This window comes from Tamandua tetradactyla, chromosome 6, assembly GCF_023851605.1.
Source record: "Tamandua tetradactyla isolate mTamTet1 chromosome 6, mTamTet1.pri, whole genome shotgun sequence".
NCBI classification, from domain to species: Eukaryota; Metazoa; Chordata; class Mammalia; order Pilosa; family Myrmecophagidae; genus Tamandua; species Tamandua tetradactyla.
In genome coordinates this window covers 84880207-84902397 of record NC_135332.1, presented here as the reverse complement: position 1 = coordinate 84902397, position 22191 = coordinate 84880207, and the positions used below count along the sequence as shown (strand labels likewise).

Here is a 22191-nt window from a genome sequence, read left to right as displayed (position 1 = left end):
TTATTCACAACTGCAAAAAAAAGGAACCAACCCAAGTGCCCATCAACCGATGAATGAATAAACAAAATGTGGAATATACATGCAGGGGAATATGATTCAGCTTAAAATAGGAATGAAATTCTGATACATTTGACAACATAAATGAACCTTGAAGACGTAATTTTGAGTGAAATAAACCAGACATAAAAGGAAAAATGTTGTATGTTCTCACTGATAATTCACAGTCAGAAACTAGAATACAGGTTACCAGGGAATGGGGTGGGGACAGGGGATGGGGAGTTAACACTTACATGGTACAGAACTTCTATGTGATGGAAAAGTTTGGTAATGGATGGTGGCGACGGTAGCTCAACATTGTGGACATAATTAACACCACTGAATTACATATCTGCATGTGGTTTAAAGGGGAAGTTTTAAGATGTATAACTATTACAAGAATAAAATTAAAAAAAAAACAAACATAGGACCGTCCAACGGTGAGCCCTAATGTAAACCACCAACTACAGTTAATAATACAATTATATGAATGCAGCCGTATAGCATTAAATACTTACACTGGCAAGGACTCAAATAAATCATCTAAGCTTCTAACTTAAACTAGAAAAAGAAATGCAAATTAAACTCTAAGCAAGGTGGAAATAGATCAAGAAAAGAAATTGATCAAATAGAAATTGGCAAACAAGGGAGAAAAATTTTTAAAAATAAAAAAACCTGGTTTTTTGAAAAGATCAATAAAGGATAAAAACCTCTAAGCAGACTGACAGGAAATAAGAGAAGACACAAATTACTAGTATCAGGAATGAACGATGTGACACCACTATGGACCCTAAAAAGCATTAAAAGGATAATAAGGGAACATTACCAACAACTTTGTGTGCATAGATTCCATCTAGATGAAATCAATAAATTCCTTGAAAGACACAAACTAACAAAGCTCATTCTAGTAGAAATAGATAACCTGGATAGCCCTATATCTATCCAATCCATTGAATCGGCAGTTGGAAACCTTCCATCAAGGCCCAAAACTTCACGTCAAACACTTAAGGACGCAACCCTCGTAAACCTTCTCAACAAGCTTTCCCAAGGGTATGAAAACCTGCAGGAGGACAGGAAACAGTGGCTGGGTGGCAGAGTTCTCACCTGCCATTGCAGGGACCCAAGTTCAATTCCTGGCGCCTGCCCATGATTTGAAAGAAAAAAAAAAACCCTATAAAAACCAAAATCAGTTCCATAGTTTCTGGGACCTGGGGGTAGGGTGGGGAAAGAGAGCAAGAAACCAGGAGAAAACTTTTGTGGGTGATAAAAATAGTGTAATTCAATTCCAATCAAGCTTACCTGCACTGCAGTATACATGTATCAAAACTCTTTGTACACTTAAAAGAGTGAATTCGGTTGTCTGCACATGATACTTCACGAACCTGACATTAACCAAAACAAAAATGATAACCAAGGCTGATGCACTGTCTGCAGTGGGAAGTCCTGCAGTCTGGGAATGGCACAAGGAGCCCTGTGAGGCACGAAAAGGTTCTATTTCTTAACCTAGGTAGGGATGACACAGGGAAATGCATTTGCAGAAACACAAGACTTTCAGTCTATACCAGCGGTTAGAACTGGGACCCCCACGCCACCACCTGTTTCTGCAGATGAGGTCTGCCTGCAGCTTTCCAGGCCCTAGAGCAAAGCCGGGATGCAGGGCCCCAGGAGAGCCCAAAGAGCCCCAGTTATTCACTCCCTGGCTTGCAGGAAGGGTTCACGGACCCCTAGGATAAGTGAGGGGGAGAAGGGAGCTGCCTGTGGGAGGACGGCTGTATAGGGGTGGGGTATGCTGTTTGGGAGGTGATGGGAACGAAGTAGAAGCAGCTGGATACCCAATCTGGAGTGCAGGGGAGGGGTCAGGAAGCAGGAGCCTGCACCCAGCAGCCTCAGTGATGTGGGAGGGGGGTAGGCAGGAGGGAGGGAGAGAGGGCTGCCATGTGGTCCTGATATCCCCATTTTCCTAAGTCTCTCTTCAAGGCTGCTCAAGATGCGCAGAGCTGGTCTCTCTCTTGGGCCTGCGTGTGTTTCCCTCAGCCTCTAACTTTGGGTGCCATGGGAAAAGGTGAGGAGGGGAAATGGAAAGAGGGGGAGGGGGAGGAGGAGAGGGGTGGGAAAAGGTGAGGAGGGGAAATGGAAAGAGGGGGAGGGGGAGGAGGAGAGGGGTGGTGGAGGAGGAGAGAGTGGAGGGAAAGGGGGGGTTGGCAGTGAGGGGGAGGAGGGGAGGGGAAGGGAAGCCTCCCGGGCTGGGCAGGGCGTGTGAACTGGCCTTGCACTGAGCTCAGCCCCCCTGGGAAGAAAGCCACTTGGACTTTGAAAGTGCCCAGGGCACAGACCAGTGGCCCAGGGCCTGGGGTGGGCAGGCGAGGAGGCCCTGAGCCCAGAGGCTGGCCCAGTGGACAGGCAGGTAGGAAACCACCCCACCCAGGAGGGATAACACGGCCTCTCCCCAATGCTCCACCCCAAGGAAACCAGGGCATTTGCAGACAGTTGGGTAATGCTCAAGGCGGGCCTCACTGCCACCCTCCAGGCGGGCGCTCAGCTTTGCCAGCTTCTTTCACAGCCCCTCTCCCAGCCCCTTTCCCTGATCCCCAGCACCTGCCCTTAAGGCCAATGTAGGACCTTGACCAGGTGAGGGGGTACCCTGAGAGCAACACACGAGGGGAGCCAGGACACAGGTGCCTAGGGCAGGAGAGAGAAAGCACAGGGCCTGGTGAGGGGCACCTGGGCCAGGGCCCCCTACGAGCAGGGCAGGATACAGGACCCAGGCCCGGGGACCCAAGGGGACAGCTCTGACCCACCCCCCTCCCCGCCCAGGCAGAGAACACCCTGAGAGCAGGACTCCCAGAGCGCCAGGGAGGGAGAGAGGGGCGATGCGTGGCGGGAGGCCAAGAAGGGCTGCCAGACCCAGGGCCAGACCCGAAGGCCTCCCGATTAAAAACAAAAGGGGAACAGCCCCGCAGCTCCGGGAAGTGTCTGCGTTAAGACTCAGGTGAAAAATGAAAAGACGGGAGTCCATTCCCTGGGGACTTGCCTTCCTAGCAAATCACTTTAGAAGTGGGAAATCCATGAATTACGAGGCCCCAGGGAGTTCTCTCAAAGAAAAACCACTTCAAGTGGGAAATCACACTTGAGACCGAGAGGATGGACGTGGCCTGCAGGCGACAGGGGGAGGCCCCGGGGAGGGGCCCCGGCTATTCCTCAGGAAGCCCAGGGAGGCTCTGGGGAGGTGCCCCGGTTCAGACTGGGGGGGGCCCAGGAGGCCCCTGCCCCCTCCCTGCACTGGCCTGCCGGTACAGGGGGGTGGACAGGCCCTAGTCTCCCAGAACACATGGGACGGCAAGGACAGGGGACAACATGCCTAGCTGCCAACCCCCAGGAGGCTGCAGGCCAGCTGGCGGGATGCCCATGGCTCCCATGGGAACACCCTCAGGCCACTCACTGCACCGCAGTCGCCCCCACACACCCACCCCATTCTGGGTGCTGGGATCTGGCATGGTAAGAGCCAGCGAAGCCCCTGCCCTCATGGGCTACAGGCACCTGTGGTGGGTGTGGGTGGCTGGGACCCATGAGGAGGGGCTGGTCTCCCTGGCAGGTCAGAGCAGCCCATAAACAAGCAGGTGGAAGAGGTGGGTAGGTGGAGGCGACACCACCCCACACAAGGTGGTAACAGGCCTGACCGGCGCTCACCGAGCAGCCTGCACCCCAGCCCCCAGCCCATCTCTTACAGCGCTGACCCCCACATGGGCAAGTCAACCATACGCCGTAGGAGAGTAACTCAGCCCTCCAGATGCCCCAGCCTAGGCTACCTGGTCACCCCCTTGGCAGAATGACCCTGAGCTCGGGGTAAATATGGCCTCAAAGACATCCCCTAGAAGCAACAGTCCGTGCCCCTCACCTCCAACCCAGGTGTCGTCCCCACATGCAACTCCAGCTGGGCCCAAGGCCGAGGGAGGGGAGAAGGTAGGTGACCCCGAGCCCCCATTATTTGGGTAAAGAGAAAGGAGCTGGCGAGCCCGGGACCAGGGGAGGAGACCAATGGGGACACCCCAGCCCTCTCCAACCCAGACGACAGCGAGGGGTCAGCATGACAGACAGGAAGCCCTACAGAAACAGATGACCCCTGCAGGCAGGACTGCCCACCTCTACACCCAAGGGGTTCCCCGTGTGGACCCCCACAGTGCCAGGCCAGTGAAATGGCCCACATGGAAGGCAGCATGCCCTGCAGACACAGGGTCATCTCAGTGCCAGCTCATCTGTGTCCCCACTCTCCCCAGGCAGGCCATGCAACCTAGAGGTCACCCTGTCTCCTGCGTCTGTCCACACACCAGAAAGTGGGGAGCCATTCGGACCTTGTGGGGCTACAGACAAAGGGAGAGAACAGCAAGTGCCAAGCAGGGGTGGATGCATGACAAATGCTCCTGTCCTGCTCCCCCTGGGGGTCCCTGGGCACTGCGGGCAGACCCTGGAGAAAGCACAGGAGTAGGCAGGGCCAGCCGGGGACATGCCAGAGTGCAGGGCTCACCAGGGGCTCCACGCCAAGAAGGTCCGAACCCACCACCATTAAGGAGCAACCCAAGCAAGCACCCCTGACCCTCCGGCAGATGAGGGGCCCAAGGCTTCCCAGGGGAGGGGTCCCACGGTCCCAGGGAGGGGCCCTACCTGGAGAAGGGGAGGGCAGCTCTGGCTGGCATACAACACAGGCCATTTTAAGTGTCTCGCTTTACAGCTCATTTAATCTGCCCTGTAAGCCAAAGAGGGGGTACTGCTACTCCCCAGGTGTACTTTAAAGAGAAGGAGCTGGGGTGGGGGTTCCCCGAGCTGCTGCCGGACTCCAGGGAGTATCTCACAACTTCCCCAACCCACAAGGGGAACCTCCCCCAACCTCCCGCCTGGGAGGGGCCCAGAGTCTCAGCCTCAGCTGGCGAGAGATTGCTCCCTGCACAGTGTTCAGCCGGTGCCCCAGTGCCGACACTGGGAGTGAGGTTGGGCCTGTGGAGAACGCCACAGGAGGGATTGGCATGGGATGGTGACATGGTAGCACCACCGAAGTTAAGAGAGAGCTTAAGAGGGACCAGTGCCAAGGGTCAGACCTGCAGGCCCAGAATGGGCTTGCCCCGTGGCAGACACCGGAATGGCAGACCTGCCCTTCCCACCCAGGGGGACTGGCGGGACCAGGAAGGGCAGGAGGGGCACCAATCAACGTCCATGGGGGCGCGTCCACGCGGCCTGAGCCCAAGCCGCACCCAGTGTGCCATAAGCCAGAGCTGCACTCAGGGGGACGCGCCTGAGACAGACAGGGGGACAGAGCAGCTGTGGCCCCCTTCCGTCACACTGCCGCTGTGGAGGACGCACCTCCTCAGCGGGCACCCTCCAGGGGCCACGTCTCCAAGGGCCTCCCTCTGCAAGTGTCCATTACTCCTGCTCGGCCACGCCTCTGATGGTGTGAAAGTATCACACAATTGAAATCAAAATAAATTCCAGATGGGCTAAAGGGTTAAATCGGTTAAAAACAAATGAAAGGCAAAACATTAAAATGGCTCAAAACAAAGCATATACCAAAGTATGAAAGCTATGTTCAACCCAGGCACGCTCCAGGGGGAAGAGACACAACAGCGTATTGAATGCAAACTTCTGAAAATCAAACGCGACCTCGGCAAAATCGAAAGGCAAACCACACGCTGAAAACACATCTGCAACACACATGACAAAGGTTGCCCTCCTTGAGACAGAAAGCGCTCCTACAAATTTATTCAGATGTTCAAATAATCAGGTAAAATGCAGTGCAGGTGCACGCAGAGAGCCCGAGGGTGAAACGACAGGGAAGCGTCCGTCAACGCGGCAGGAGCCAGGGGACAGATCACAGGTGAAGGCATAACCTGCTGACTGCGTCAGGACCCTGGAAACAGTCTACACCCGCAGCTTATTCATGGGGGACACAGCAGTGGGCCTCCTACAAAGTGGGTAGGCAGGATGGTCCACACTGGACCCCAAGCCCCCGCTGCAGAAATCCTGCCAACACCTCCCCAGAAACCTCAGGGCAGATGCTGGCCCAGCCCACGCAGTAACTGTCAGTCACGGATCTAGGGTGGTTACAACACCGCCTTAAATGGTGCTTAAAACAGAGTCTGGTGATGGGGGTGCAGGGAGAGCTCAGACCACAGTGCTAGGGTGAGAAGTCGAGGCTGGGCGCCCTGCTACAGGGTCACCCTGCTCCTTCCTGCTGCCCGAGGGAAGGCACGCGTCCCCCACCACCTCACACACCTGAACGGGTAGCGGTGGCCACCGGCGCCAGCCTGGAGGCAGCCCAGACGCGCACAGATGGAGAAGGGCAGAGCACACCACCTCGCGGGGGGTGGCCAGGCCTCTGCACCACACGGGCGGCCTGGATGCGGCACACGTGGCAGGAAGCACGAGAAGCCCAGAAGCCAGACCTCAGCTTTACCTGGAATTCCAGAACCATGGGCTCTCCCAGCCACCCGCGGGCCAGGCAAGCTCTTGTTCTCAGGAGCCTGTGGGGGGGCTGCAGTGACACACAGGAAGAGCTGGGCGGGGGGGCCCATGGGGACACACACGAATACCCCGGGGGGCCCAGAGGTGACACACAGGAAGAGTCTGGCAAGGGAGTGGGGGGACTCACAGGTGACACACAGAATACCCTGGGGGTCCCATGGATGACATACAGCAATACCTGGGGGGGACCCATGGGTGACACACAGAAAACCCTGGGGGGGCCCAAAGATGACGTACAGGAATACCCCGGGGGGGGGACCCATGGGTGACACACAGGAAAAGTCTGGCAAGGGGGTAGGGGAGCTCACGGATGACACACGGGAATACCCTGTGACACACAGGAAGAGCTTCAGGGGTCCACAGGTGACACACAGGAAGAACCTGGCGCCCAGGGCTCAGATTCACACCCATCTTGTGGGGTACAAGGCGGCCCGGTTAGAAGCTGAGTGCAGCCCAGGCCGAGGGCACAAGGTCCCAACCAAGACTCCAGCGCCTGTGTCCATAGCTAGTGTCCGCAGCACATGGGGCCAGCTTCAGCCTCGCCAGGACGGAGTGTCCTCAGTGCCCCACAGCAGAGAGGAGCCTCAGAAGCAGGGAGATGGGCTACCGCCCAGCCCCAGGCAGGTCAGCGCAGTGGGGACCTAAGGGCAGCCCAAGGAGCACAGCACAAAGCCTGCAGGCATCTGTATGCCATCCCCAGCCCCGAGGCCTGTACAGTGGCCCTCCAGGGAGGAGACGCGGCACCCACACGGACCGCGGGCCTGATGACAGGCACCTCCAAGCATGCTGCACCCCCCTGGCGAGGAGCAGAATGCCAGTCCGGGGCAGGTGGCACCTCTCTCCTCTCCTACCAGCAGCCCTTTGGCAGGCCATCGAGAGACAACAGGAATCAAGTGGCTGGCGTTGGGGGAGTTCAGAGGTGCCTGTCCAGGGAAAGGAAACGTGGGTTCCAGCTTCTGGATAAAATGCAGCAAATTCAGCTCCCAGCAGGAGCAGTGGGGGAAGTTGGGGACCACTGCACACACACAGCTGTGCTGAGGGTCTCCATTACCGGGGACAGGACTCACACACCATAGGCCTGAGGCCCCGGCCCCCCAGGAGTGGGCATCAGTAGGCGCCCAGGCCAGAAGCAAGGGCTGGAGCAGAGGTGCCTGCGGGGCCCCTCGGTGCCCTGCCTGCACCCACTTCCCAGCCCACAGTGTAGGCCAGGTCCGAGGGCACCAGAGGTTGCCACAGGAGCCACGGGACTCTTGTCATGAGCCTGTCATGGTGTTTCTTCCACCTCCCTCAGTGGAAGGACTCACATGGTGAGGTCACAAGCGCATGGACCAAGCACCCTGGAAAGGAGACGGAGAGAGGCACTTCGGACACTTGCGGAATCACCAATGCATGGCAGGGCCACAGGGGACGTTTCCTTTCCCTCATTTTGCTTCACTCTCAACTGTCTATAGTGAACACAAAGAGCTTTACGGAAAGTGAAAACAAAGTAAGGCTCATTTTCTTTATATAAAGATGAAATGAAGCCTTAAAGTCTCCAATGTCCCCCGGCCCCACCCCTGCACGGCCAGGCCCTGCCAACCCCCCAGGCCCCCCTCCAGGTCAGCACTGCTCTCAAGCCTCGGATCCCAGCTGCACCAGCAATGCAGACCCTGCCCCATGCACACAGCTGTGTGTCCACTGCTAACCCCGACTAGGGGAAAGCCCTAGCCCCAAGCCAGCTCCCCAACTGATCCCTGCAGGCCATGGGCAACCCAAGACCAGGGCACCTCTCCACACCCTCCTGCACCAGCACTGGCCCTGCTGCACAGATGTACCCAGAACAAAGGACCAGATTCCCATCAGGTGCTGGGAGCTGTTCGAGGGTCCTCTGCCAGCCCCTAGGGGCACCATGGCGTGCCAGGCCCAGGACCCACTCCACTCCCTCCCCAGGGGCCTCCTCTCTCAGGCCCAGGACCCACTCTACTCTCTCCCCAGGGGCCTCCTCTCTCAGGCCCAGGACCCACTCTACTCCCTCCCCAGGGGCCTTCTCTCGCAGGCCCAGGACCCACTCCACTCCCTCCCCAGTGGCCTCCACTCTCAAAATCCCAGCCTGAGGCCACCAGCTCCCCTCTGAGGCCCTGGGGCAGAGGATGGGTGCTGGGCAGGGGTCCATCCACCCAGGCTGGCGGTGCTTCAGCTCCCGTGGCCCCTGGGAGCCCCCTCAGGTAGGAGGAGTGAGGGCTGAGGCAGCATGGGGCAAGCATCTATGGGAAGGACACTCCATTTATTTTCCCCGAAAACCGCAGTGAGACTGCCGCCACTGACTGAGCGCTGCCCAGGCCGAGCCAGGAGGTGGCCTTTGCTGATGTCAGCAGCAGGACTGGGTGCCCTGAGGCCAGTACCTGGCCCCCAGCACTCCCAACACACGCACCCAGACCAGATGCCCACAGCACAAACATGCACCTGGTGGACAGGGGGAGGGGCCACAGGGTGGCCACGGGTCTGTCCAGGAGATCCGGCCCTAGGGTGGAGACACAGCCCTCGCCAGAAGCAGGGCCATGGAGGCACGAGGCCTACTGAAAGAAAAAGGCAACACACTGGGGCGTGGAGGGGTGGCAGGGGCAGTGGGAGGACTCCCCCTTTCCCTGGTGGCCCCACAACTTGGCCACCTCATGCACACACAAGCAGGGACAGGCCTGGCCACCCAGCCACGGCCAGCGTGGGCACCTGGAACACGTGTGCATGCTCCCCACAGGCGCCATGGCCCGAGCTGGAACACAGGGGTCCCACATCAGGCATGCACTGGTGCCCAAGCCCAAGGCACCCAGTCCTCCCCAGGAGGGGGCGCAGGCAGCCAGCCCTCCCAACGGAACCCCCAGGCCAGAGGTGGCCCAGAGCATCCGCCGTAGAGACGGAGACCAGACTCACGGTTGGGAGGGTTTAAGTGGGGGTGGGGTGGCTGGCTGGAACAGGAGCAATAATCTTCCCAGCTGTGTCAGTGTCCATGTCCTGGCAGTGACACTGACCACAGTTGTTACCTTTGGGGAGGCTGGCTGGAGGAGGCACAGCAGCCTTCTGCCTTATCTCCTACAACTGCATGTCGGTCTTTAGTAGTCTCAAAATAAAACATGTAATTAAAGAAAAAAGGACACTGGGACGCCATCTCTGTGGCCACGAGAGAGCAGGAGCCACGTGGACCCTAGACTGCAGGGTCACAGGGCCTGCCCTCCTTCCGGAGCCCAGGCTCCCTGGGATGCCAGAACCAGAAGGGAGACAAGCATCAGGGTGTCACCGCAATCTGTGCACACAGCACCAAGAGTGTTGTGGGCTCAAGTCCCTTCTAAGCCAGGTACGTAGTTTCCAGTACTTAATCCTCCAATTTTCTTTTCCCACTGGTACACTCCAGAGGGTAGCCCATGGCCAGCCCAGGTCTCTGAGTACACTGAGCGCAGCCCCTACTGGTCCCTGATAGGCACATGCCTTTGCTGTGTCAGGCGACGGGTCCACAGGGATGTCTGTTATACAGCAAAGCCGAGCTTACACAGTTGCGTCCCCAGCCTCCAATCATATCTCTACCTCCATCTGGCCACCTGGCCTTGCTCCCCACTCAGACAGGATGCCCTGCCACCCCAGCTCAGTGCCCCTGAGACAGAGCCCTGCATGCTGCCTTCGGAGCCTCACATGATTCTTCATAAACACACACACACACACACACACACACACACACACACACACACACACACATGCCCTGCCACCCCAGCTCAGTGCCCCTGAGACAGAGCCCTGCATGCTGTCTTCGGAGCCTCACATGCTTCTTCATAAACACACACACACACACACACACACACACACACACGCCCTGCCACCCCAACTCAGTGCCCTTGAGACAGAGCCCTGCATGCTGCCTTCGGAGCCTCACATGCTTCTTCATAAACACACACACACACACACACACATGCCCTGCCACCCCAGTTCAGTGCCCCTGAGACAGAGCCCTGCATGCTGCCTTCGGAGCCTCACATGCTTCTTCATAAACACACACACACACACACACACACACACACACACACACACATGCCCTGCCACCCCAACTCAGTGCCCTTGAGACAGAGCCCTGCATGCTGCCTTCGGAGCCTCACATGCTTCTTCATAAACACACACACACACACACACACACACATGCCCTGCCACCCCAGTTCAGTGCCCCTGAGACAGAGCCCTGCATGCTGCCTTCGGAGCCTCACATGCTTCTTCATAAACACACACACACACACACTGAACCCTCGGAGCCTCACATGCTTCTTCATAAACACACACACACACACACACACACACACACACTGAACCCTCCTGCACAGGTTCAACCTGTCAAGATAAAGAGCTGCAGATTGGGCACAAGGCAGGAGGTGATGTGTCATGTCCTGCCACACAGTAATACTGAAGGATACAGGACACCACTGCACCTACAGCCCAGTTGAGCCTGGGCAGCTGGGGTTTCCGTTTGCCCATCTGTAAAATGGGGGGATGGAGCTCGTTTTTGGAACTGTCCTTGACTACAGAATCCTCTTTCTAAACACAACCCAGCTCAGAAGTTAAAAGGCCAAAGTGATCAAATCAGTTGCTCTGGGTAACGGAACTAGGGAGAGGGACTGGAACCCCTAAGACTCCAAGGAGCTCCTCTAGCCCAGGGTCGGCAATCCTGGAGAGGGCAGCAGGGGAAAGACAAACCACAGGGTCTTACAGTCAGATGCACTGGGCCCCAGTTCAGCTATGCTCGTTTCATGGCCTTGTGGGAGCCACACAGCCCCTCGGGGTCTTGGAGAAAATGGCTCATGTCCCTGCTTGGTTCAGTGGTACTGAGGCCACCATGGCTGCGGGCTCCAAGCTGGGGGGGCTATTCCTCCAGGTCATCACCTCCTGCCCACCAGACCCTTGTCCACTCACAGCACCTGGGCGAAACCCACACCTGGGGACCCCAGAAGAATTGCGTTTTCGACCCAGTTCCAAGCCTGGGGGCTGGTCACGTCCCTCTGCCTCAGTGGCCCTTGTGTAGTGTGGGCCCAGGACCATGCCCCATGGGACTGCTATGGGGAGGTGAGCACATGCACAGCGTCTGCCCACCATCAGGGTCTCATACACACTGCCGCCCTCCTTCGCTTCCTACCCCTCAGAGGAGTGGGGTGGCCCAAGGGTGCAGCAGAAAAATAGAAGGGCCTGCAGAAGGGTGCCTGGGCTGAACAGGCATTTCCTGGGTACGGACTGTGTGCATTTTCCTGTTTAGGGACCAAAGAGACAGAACAGACTCACTCCTGGCCCAGGAACAGTACAAGGAAACAGAGCACTGCAATGGGATAGGAATGAACCCCGGGAGGCTTGCATTGGCCTTTTAACCCTCCCAAAGGCCTTGAGAAAAGCCCGGAAGCCAGCCGGAGTGCTTCAAGGACAGGTAGCCTCAACAACGCAGCAGTGGAGGTCCCCAGCTGGGCCCGGCACTGGGCCATTCCAGGAGGGGATGGCCCGAGCAGACAGCTGAGGGGAGGCTCAGGGCAGCTTGGAAAGCCAGTCCAGTGGATTGACCAGAGGGAGCAGCCAGGGTCCAGGCTGGAGGGACAGATCTGGTCGGCCCACCAAGGGCAGCAAATGCCAAGGGAGGGTGTCAGGTTTCAGGCTGCCTGGTCTGGGCAGCCCAGGGCAGGGACCCGGATCTGCACTCTCACAGATGAGCTGCAGGACAGAGGGAACTGAAGGGGCCTGGGCCAAGGGATGGGCCAGGACACCCCTGGGAAAGAAGCTGCTCCAGACCCTTGGCCAGGAAGAACAGGAGCGAGCTGCCTCCCCACCCAGGGCCCTGCCACCTCACCCTGCACTCCCCCTCCCTGCTCAACAGCCTCTTCAGAGTGGGCCATGCAGGAGGGGGAAAGGAGTCAGAGTCCATGCACTGCCCACTTATCAGCACAGAGGCTTCAGCTCATGCTGGGGTGGGCCAAGCCCAGAGAGAAGGGTATTGTTGAGCTTTTTGTTTTTCTCATATTTGGAGAGATTGATTCTGGGCTCCCGGCTTAAAAATATGGATTCTGGATCCTGGCTGGAGGGTGGCTAAAGGGGAGGTAGGTGTGCACCCCCTTCTTTTCCTGACAGCTCCGTCTCAATGCCTTGATGCCCCCCCTGGAATGCTGCCCCTCGCCTTCCCCCACAGTGGCCTGCATCACCAGGGCAAGTTCCACCTCCAGTACAGGCACACTCCACACACCCCAGACCGAAACCAGAGTCTGGCTTGGGCAATGTAAGGACAGGAAGGCAGGGACAGATGCCTGTCCCAACCATGGCCCGTGGCCCAAAGCCCCCTGAAAGGACCTGATGGCTTGTTGCCTTTCCAGGCTCCAGGAGAGCCAGCGGCACTGACGGCAAGCTGGTTCTACCTGGCCTTTCCCCGAGACTTACTGGGAACAAGATCTCAGAGGCTTCCCATCTCCACGAGAAAAGCTGCCTGCCAAGGCCAGGACTCCTCAAAGCCCTTGAGCCTTTGCCAAACTCCTTTACAACGTCGTCTCCCGAGGCAGATGCCCAGGACCAAGCCTTTACTAACCAGGTAACAAGCCCCAGAACTAATGACACTGTCGACCCCAGGGACTAATCGGCTAGGTCTGGCTGGAACATGCAGAGCAGGACTGCAGGAAGGGCCAAGTGGGTGCAGACCCTGCCCGGGCACTCACCAGCTCCACAATTCCAGTTTCCTCATCTGAGGAGCATAAAGAGCCAAGCAAGGGACTGGCAGAGCCTGAGGGGGTAGGGTTGGGAGGGGAGGGGAAAGGGTGGCAATTGTCGATAAGGACAGGGGTGATGAGTCCCCTCAAGAGCAGGCAGTGTCTCGGTCATCCGGACAAGCAGACGCTCTGGAGAAGGCAGCAGTGCCGAGGCCAGCCAAACGCGTGCTCCGAAGCAGGCAGGCTCCTGCTGCCCTGGGGGCACAGACCCCAACTTGCACAGCCTGGGTGAGCACCTCAGGGAGTCTTCCCTGCACCCCTGGGGGAGGCCCCAGAGGTCCTGAGCATCAGTGCCGGAGTCTTGGGGGTAGAGTCGTGGCCCTCCCTGCTGGGTGGCTGCAGGGCCAGACTAAGGACAAAGGCCCAGACACAGTAGGGGCTAACAAATGACACTATGCGGGATTCCAAGACTAAAACACTACAATTCTGTATCCCAGGGACTTCACTATTTTTGTACCAGAGAGTTAACAGAAGTCAGGGCTGGGTCCCGGACCTTCTCTGTGGGGAAATCAGAGGCAGAAAACAGGACAATCTGACATCGATCCAGCTGAAGAAACTATAAAGGTTTATTGGACCGAAGTGCAGTGGCTGGAGCACGGAGGGTCAGCGTGCCCACCAGGCCCCACGCCGCTCTCACCAGAGCCCCAGGCCCCAGTGGGATGAGGGTTAGGAGAAGCTCACTGCACCCCCCTCCCAGGAAGGAGCCGGCCGGCCCCTGCTAGGCATCAGCCCTGCAAGAGGCTTGACAGGGACGCTGCACCGACGTGGAGTGGCCACCGGGCACAATGCAGCCTGAATGGGAACAGTGCGCGGGGAGGGGGCAGCCCAGTCCAGGGCCCTGCACCACGCGGCCCTGCCTCCGCCCTCCGCAGGCCCACCGGGGCCAGAGGAAAAGTCCAAGTCTGATCTTATTCCCCAAACGCTCACAGCCCAGCCCGAGGTAGACTGGTGGGCAAAGGCCAGCGCCTCCAGCGCCTGTCACATCCGTCCACACGGCCTCCCGGCTAAGGCCCTCAGCCACAAGACAGGGCTCAGGCCTCACCAGCATCCAGGATGTCCTGGATCCTTCAAGTGGGGTGGGGGCACCTCTCTGCCATTCCTCAACTGGCCACATGATTCCCTGACCCACTGCGAGGCTGGGGGCAGACTCTGGTCCCTGACCCGCCAGGAGGATGTGGACACACAGTCTCCCCAGGGAGGCCAGCGCGGCCTGCAGGGAGTCCCCCACTCAACCCTGCCACTTCCTAAGCCTCCATACAAGGCAAGGCATTAGAAAGCTGTCCCCGAACTCGCCACCTCTCAGACGGCAAGGGGGCTTACTGTGCCCTGTCAATGACCCTGCCCAGAGCCACCCCCACCGCAGCAGACCCACCCTGCTCCCTTGTAGAGGCTCCTCCAGCCCACGGAGCTCGATTAAGTCCTGAAAGGGACCACCCAAGCCCATGACAACTAAAAAGCAACCAGGGGAGAAGGGCTAGGGGGCTCAGGCTATGAGCCTGAGCCCCCTAGCCCAATGTGGCATCATCTCTGCACTTGCCCTGGCCCTGAGTGAGCCTCTGGCTGACAGAGAGAACCCCAAAGATGGGTTGAGGCTGAGAAAGACTCTGAGGATGGCCCTGGACACACACAGGGACACCCTGAACCCAGGGGTCCCACCAGGAGCCAGCACCCACCTCTGCCCACAGGACAGGAATAAGAAGCCCATCTGGCTCACGTGGCACACTCTACTGAGATAAGGGCAAGGAGGCTCCAAACAGGTACAAAACAAATATAAGAGGGAATGTTCTACTTTCCCTCAGCAAGACAGAACACACCCACCCCATTCATGATGTTCATTTCTTCTTCCCTTCAGCGTTTCATCATTCCTTCCACGTCTCCATTCACAGATCCAGCACACACTGCAGCCAGGGAGCCTGCAGTGCTGGGGGTCAGGGCAGGACCCGGATCTGAGAGGAAGGACAACTCCGGAGACATGATATCCAGGGCTGTTGTCATGCACAAAATCGATTTTAAAACAACTTAACAAATTACAGCTAGACTGAGCCACAGGCCAAATTACACTTGCAGCAATTCACACAATCAAAACAGATACACCCATTAGTATTTAAAGGAAAAAAAAAAAATACCCCAGGCCTGAGGCAATTGCACAAAGACTCCAAACAATATCCAGAGCACTCAATGCCCCACAACCTTGGGAATGCATATGCCAGCCAAGCAGACCGTGCCTAAGAACCCGAGGCAAAGGGCTTCCGGCACATCTACTGCTTCATAGACGGAAGATGACAGATGATAACCAGCCCCGTTCCGGGGTCACTGGAAGGACAGAGACACTGGACAGAAACTGCTGAGCCCCACCCAGCAGTGGATATGTGAGCATGCCTATGCTGAACAGTGTTCTCCTCACTGAACACCTCCTCATCCTTTCCGGTCAGCCCAGCTTGGCTGTCTTCAAGAGCCTGAAGGATGCATGCCATGTCTGACACTAAAAGCCCATGGTCCATGTATGCATCTTCCCTCTATAGGCGGAAGACAAGTCCCACATGCCCTGCTTTGAGATTTCTGCATCGCGAACAGTACCCCAGCTTGCAGTGCCCCCCAGTTCTAGTCACTGGCTCCCAGGCTCTGTCTACTGATTGACCAAGTAGGGGCCACCCAGTTCCACAGGCTGGGCTGGGCGGTCAAGACACAGGGCAGCCCAGACAACAGCCCTTCACTCCAGGGCTCACGTAGTGTGGGTGATAAACACAACAACAGTCACTCCAGCAGAACAGGGGCAGATCTGTGTCCCGGGAAGCCCTGGGGACAGTGGGCCGTGGGCATTTGTGTGGGCACTCGGAGAGGGCAGGAAGAACTCGAGAGAAGGGGCTCCTGCCCACTCTCAGCAGCCTAAGGAGACCCCAGGCAGAAGGCTAGGCAGCCAAACAGGCTGGGAAGAAGACCTGGAATTAGCAGGAAACACAAGTTCTGCATCACTATAGGGGCATACCAAGGAAGTTGTGGAAGATATGGCCCTGGCAGCAGGCCAGGGGCAGAACCTGGTCTTCATCCTGCCACCAACAGAGAGGCACGGAAGGCACGGAAGGAGGCCTGCCTGCCCACAAGTCTATCAGCTCCCCAGGCAGCGCCTGTGCCAAGGTGCATGCCTCAGAGCCTACAGAGGGCCAGAGAGGAGGTCTGGGCGAGGGCGCCTAGGCAAAAGCCGCTGACCAAGGAGCATGGATGGGGGCCAAGCTAAAGCTCAAACTTCTCCTGCAGATGCTCTTTCATTTGCGTGTCCACGGCCATTTACACGGTGTGGCTCCTGAACCAGAGCCGGCTGTGCCAGGCTTTTGCTGCACCAAGTGCTACCTGAGGAACTACAATCTCTGGGCCGAGGAAAATTACCACTTTAAGAGGACAAAACATTCCAGTCTGACAAACTTCATACATACTGCTCAACCTTTCACTATGTCCCCACAAGGTACAATCCCAATCCCTGCCTCATAAAAACGAGAGATAAAACAGTAAGCAAGCAAATACGTGGGCAATGACAGATCAGGAAGTGCTGGGAGGGAGACAGATTCTGAGACAGGAGACGCTGGTGGGAGAGGGTCCTCAAAAGGCAAGCCCTGCCCAGAGGATGACCAGATGCTGACCAGGCACAGAACTAAAAGAAGAGCGCAGGAGCATACAGGTGAGGAAGGAGGAGTGAGGGATGGCTGGAGAGGCCAAGGGAGGAGGAGGGGACCCAGAGAAAAGAGCCCGGCCCACCACCCAGCAGCCTGTCCCACGGAACTTTCTGCAACCTTGCCTAAGTATGCTGCCCAGTACAACAGCCTGTGGCCACGTGGGCCATGGAACATGGAGTGGCCAGTGGCTAGCAGCTACCAAAACAGACAGCATGGCAGCGCCTCCAGGTCCAGGAGGAGTGAGTTTAACTGGTAGCCCCTGAAGAGTTCCCCGGGGAGAGCGCAGATCGGGGTCACGCATTAAGTCCTAGGTCTGGACGTTCCCAGCGGTCAGTACCCAGAGGCACCTTTTCTGGCCAAATTCAGAAAAAAGGGGAGAAACATGGTGCGCAGAATAGCACATAGGATCCGAGCCTGCACATGTGGGGTCTGGGCTGGCTCCGCAGTCGTCGGTGCCTGCGGGAAACCCCCGCCCGCCGGCTCCTCTTCTTCCCCACAGGTGGGAAGCCCGGCGCCCACAGGGCGGGCCCTACCACCCAGGCCCCGAAGGTTGGAGGCTTCCAACCCAGGAGCTGCCGCGGGACGGCCGGGCACCTAGCATCTCGGATCAGGGTCGGAGCTCGCTCCCTCGGGAGCTCCGGGGCCGGGAGGAAGCGACCGCACGGAGAGGACCACAGGGGACTCCCAGTCTGACCCCGCCCCCCGCTGGCCCCGCCCCTCCCCGCGGCCGGCCCCGCCCCCCACCGGGCCTCCCGCTCCCATCCCAGCGCCGCGCCCGCCTGCCCGCTGTCCCCTGCCGCGCCACCGCCGGCCTTGCCCTCGCTGCCACCGCCCCCAGCCCCCGCCAGGCCGACCCCGGGAGCCCCAAAGCGGGACGGGGACCCTGGGCGCGCGCAGCCCACTCACCTGGGTCAGGGCAGCTCGCGGGCGCGCTCGGTGCGTCCACGGCAGGGAGGGGCTGCGCAGGGAGGAGATGGCACCCAAACATCACGTGACCACCCGGCCGCGCGGCCAGCCCCGCCCCTCGCCATCCCGTCGGCCCCTGCGCGCCCGCTGGCCAATGGCCGCCCGAAGGGGAGAGGACGCCGGCACGCGGGCGGCGAGACTGCGAGTCCCAGCCTGCTCCGCGCTGGGGACCGGAAGCGGTTCGGGTCGGAATCGCGCGGATGCGCAGGTGCTCGGCTGGGCCTCGCGGGGTTACTGGGCAGCGGCTGCGGGCCAGCCTCGTGGAGGGGCGCGACGTCCCCCGGGGCCGACGCCAGGTCGCTACTGCTGGCCGCCTTCCCTGGACCTTGCGGTGGCCACGTGCCTCTCCCCTCAGTCTCCCTGTCTGTAAAATGAAGGTGGGAATGAGGAGCAAGGACGGTGCTTCAACGACAGACACCGTCTTGTCCCCTCCTGGAGGCGCCGGACCTCGAGCCCTCCCCACCCACCCCCACCCCCACCCCCACCCCCCGCCTTTCCAGTGATGACCCAGAATTTAGGGTCAGGCAGGCTTTTCACAGAGCCCACGATGCCCTGTAGCGACCCCAGCGCTGAGTCCCAGGCTGCGGGGAGCAGCACCCGGTGAGCTCGGCCTGGTGGCTGGCCGCTGCCTAGGCAGCCATCTCAGACGCACCAAAAGTGAGGAAACCATTTGTCACCCTCAATGCAAGCCGGCGCTGGCGCTCACCTCAAGGGCCCCGCAAGCTCAGAAGTCTGACTCCATGGCATCTATTCCACAGGCGAGAAAACCGGCAGAAGAGCCCTGAAGGGACTTTACTCGAAGTTGTTGCCTCTGAGCAACCCCTTCCTAGAGTGGCCAGACTGAAGATTCGCGTGGTGGGGGCGGGGTGGGTGGCCTTGGGCCAGTCAAGGTAACCTCTTTGAGCCTGTTTCCCCACAAATGAATCAAGAGCCAGATGAGGGTAGGGGAGCCAGTCTGATTCGCCTCCTGCCCCACACTGACAAGGCTAGTGCTGGCTACCGCTGTTGTTAATCCTCTGTTTCCCAGACCCTAGGTAAATGCATGAGACCTTATAATGCCTGCCTTGGCAACCCTGACACCCTGCAGAGACCTGCTGAGCTCCTGGGAAGGGGGCATCATCCACACAGCAACAGGTATCTGGCCCTAGTTCCTGGAGGGATGTAAAAGGCACCAAAGCACTTCTCAAGGAAGGGCTGGACTAGGGGTTCTCCACAGCCAAGAATTGTAGCAGTTTGCAGGTAGGGTGTCAGCCTCCTCTCAGCCAGGCATCTCCCATCAGGTTCTGGTTCCTGACACTTAGGAGATCTTGAGCATGTGCATCAGAGTGTGTGCACATGGCACAAGTGTGCACGCAGGCATGGTGTGTGTACGTGGGCGTGTCTGACCAAACACTGCACCTGTGGCATGTGTGAGTGGGTGCAAAGGTGTGCTCATGGATACTGCATGCGTGCATGAACACAGGGGTGTTCATGACAGTATATGCGTAGACACTGCATGCACCTGGCATTTGTGTGTGCAGGTATATGTGTTTGGACACGAGTGTGCATATGGCAGCTGTTTTGTGAGCAAAAGGATGGTCCTCAGGCTGAGCATGGGGGAACAGATGGATGGTAGAACCTCTGCCCACTGGCATCCCTCCTGACTTGTCATCCAGGAGAAAACAAACCCCTGTTTGGTTATGCTGCATTGGGTTTTCAGTTACTCCACAATGTTTAACCTTCATCAAATCCTCCGTTTTTGGAAAAAAACTTCAAAGAGCCAGCCTTCCCCATAGGACTTGGGTGAGACTCACAGATGCCCCTGGTTTACTTGCAGCCAGGCTCACACAGACCTTCAGATGTCCGTTCTTTACCCCAGAAGTGAAGAATTTAACGGACTGATCAAAACGAAAGTCTTGTTCAAAATGTTTGTGAAGCTTCTCCCCTTCCTCCGGATCCCTGAGCTTTAAAGACACCTCTTAGAAATAAGCGCTTCCACCTAAAACATTCTCAGATCTGCTGTCTGGTCACACCACCCTTTCACCCCCTTCCCATGTCCAGTTCTTCCATCTCCATAACCTAACCCTTTCCTTCTCATAGGCTAACCGTTGGGGTGCTTGTGCACCCCGAGGTCAGTGTTCTCCCTATTGCCATACCTTGCCCCCTTCCAGACATCCTTACAAATAAAATCTCTCCGTTATCAAGTCCCAGTTTGCTTCTTTTGTGACGTGCTGAAGCCAAGCACCATTCCCAGCAGCTGGGTGCACCTGTGTGCCCATGACTGGCCCATCAGCCTCTTGGGGGTGAGCCTTGACAGGTTCCTTGAGAGCAGGCCCCATGACATCCAGAGCACTCAATGGAGCACCTGGCCTTTAATATGGCTTCAAGGATCATGTGAGAAATGAATCGGTGAACACATGGCCTGAACTTGTATAAGCTTATTTTCCACACTGTTCCTCATGTTAAAAAAATATTAAAAAGAGGGAGAGAGAGAAGAACCTCATGTTCTAATACCAAACCTTGCCCATGTTTTGCTGCGGGGTCTTAAGCAGGTGACATACCTCCTCCGTCCAGGTATACAGAGTCAGTAGAGGGCCGGGCATTGCCAGGAGCACAGCATACCTGGGAGGGCTGCACACCACTCCCTGGTCTGTGCAGTGGGCCTGGTGCAGTGGGCCTGGTGAGCTACAAAAACAACTTATGCAAATCCCTGGAAAGTACCCAGGGCAGGCCCAACACAAGGAAGCTGTCTGCCCAAGGGAAACCCAGCCCCCATAACCAGCAAGACCCAAATCAGCTTCATAGCCCCAGGCTTAGAGAAAGTCAACCCCAGCAGGAAACGTGTAACATTCTCCCAAAGTATTTAACACCAAGCAAGAGTGGAAAAAAAAATCCGTTGAAAGAAGTTTGTCTTGCTAATTGTATCCTCCAGTGAAGGATGAGCTTCCAGGAACGTGGCAGAGTCTGCTTGTCTTCCAGCCCAGTACCCAGTCTCACTACCTGGAACAGTTTCCCCTTCCCTTTCTTGCCCAGTATTATCTCATTTTCAAAGACTATCCTCCGCCATTCATTCATTTATTCATTCAATGAATCTTTACTCTCAATGTCAGGCAACAGTTGTGTTGTGTTGTGACCCTGGAGACACAACACAATTTATTGCTAATGGCAGAAAACCCAAAATAACAGTGTCTTAACCAAAACAGATGTTTGCCTTTGAAAAAAGCAGCCCCACAATCATCAGGCCTCCTGACATCTTTAATCTTGAATTTAAACATGACTATTCTGCCTCATGGCACAAGGTGGCTGTTTAAGCTCCAGCCATCTTGTCAGCTTACCAACCAGCAGGAAAAAAAACTGGATGGTGGGAAAGCATACCTGCCCTCACCCTGTTAAGCACACTTTCTGGATACTGCATACAACGTATCTGTTTATGCCACCACCACCTTTGGCCAGAATTGGGTCCGTTGGGAAATGTCTTCATCCTAGGGACCAAGTTCATGGCTAACATCCAGTCTTTTGTGTTGGTGAGAAGCAGCTCTGCGCTAGAACACACAGCCCCTGCCAGTAGGATGCTCATCATCCTGTGGGGAGGCCACCATCCACCACCATGAATCTCACAGATATATACTCGGAGCATGGGCTGAGGGCACGCAAAGCGGAAGAGGGGGTGTGGAGGACCTGCCTGGGGCAGGGGGTGTGGAACAGTGCTTGGACACCCTCTTAGCCTGGAACAGTGACATCTTGGGATGACAGTAGAGAGTATCCTGGCTGGCCACCTGGTGGGCAAGGAGCTCCAGATGTCTGCAAGGTGCAGCCACACCTCCTGCCTGGAACCATCCTTGCAGCCAGCGCTGTCCTCTGCACTCCTGCCGTTCAGAGGCAGAGGGGTGGAACAAGCCACGTCTTCTGCTCCCCTCATTCCACAACTGGGAAACCTGCCCTAGGGAGGGTGGGGCCCACGTGGGCTCTCACAATGCCTCTGGCTGCCCTGGGACTCCAACCTGTGTCTCCTAAGCTCCTGCAGGACTCTGCCTTCCAGGTCACACCACCTCCCCACTCAACATGTAAAGGTCATAAAATCAGGGATCCATAGAGCCTTCCATGAGCCACAGGGGACTTTGGAGAGGACTTGCCCATCCCCTCAATTTAGCTCTGATTGTGTATAGTCTTGTGTGTTCACTATTTTGCATGGTAGACCTGGAACCTGAATGAGGCTGCAACCCCACAGGGACAAGAAGTGTGCTGGACATGCCTCCTGGCACTTGGCTCCTTGCTGGACACCAAATAAG

At 57.4% G+C, this 22191-nt stretch overlaps 1 protein-coding gene across 7 annotated transcripts in view; it reads right to left on the bottom strand.

Annotated features, from left to right (window-relative positions):
* TSNARE1 (t-SNARE domain containing 1) overlaps positions 1 to 17959 on the bottom strand; it is a 146414-nt gene extending 128455 nt beyond the window's left edge. For all 7 annotated transcript variants that reach the window (XM_077166649.1, XM_077166650.1, XM_077166652.1 and 4 more), the window contains exon 1: positions 17864 to 17959. The gene's annotated coding sequence lies outside the window, so the exon portion shown is untranslated. The remainder of the gene's footprint in view (positions 1 to 17863) is intronic.
* Between the last annotated feature and the right edge of the window lie 4232 nt (positions 17960 to 22191).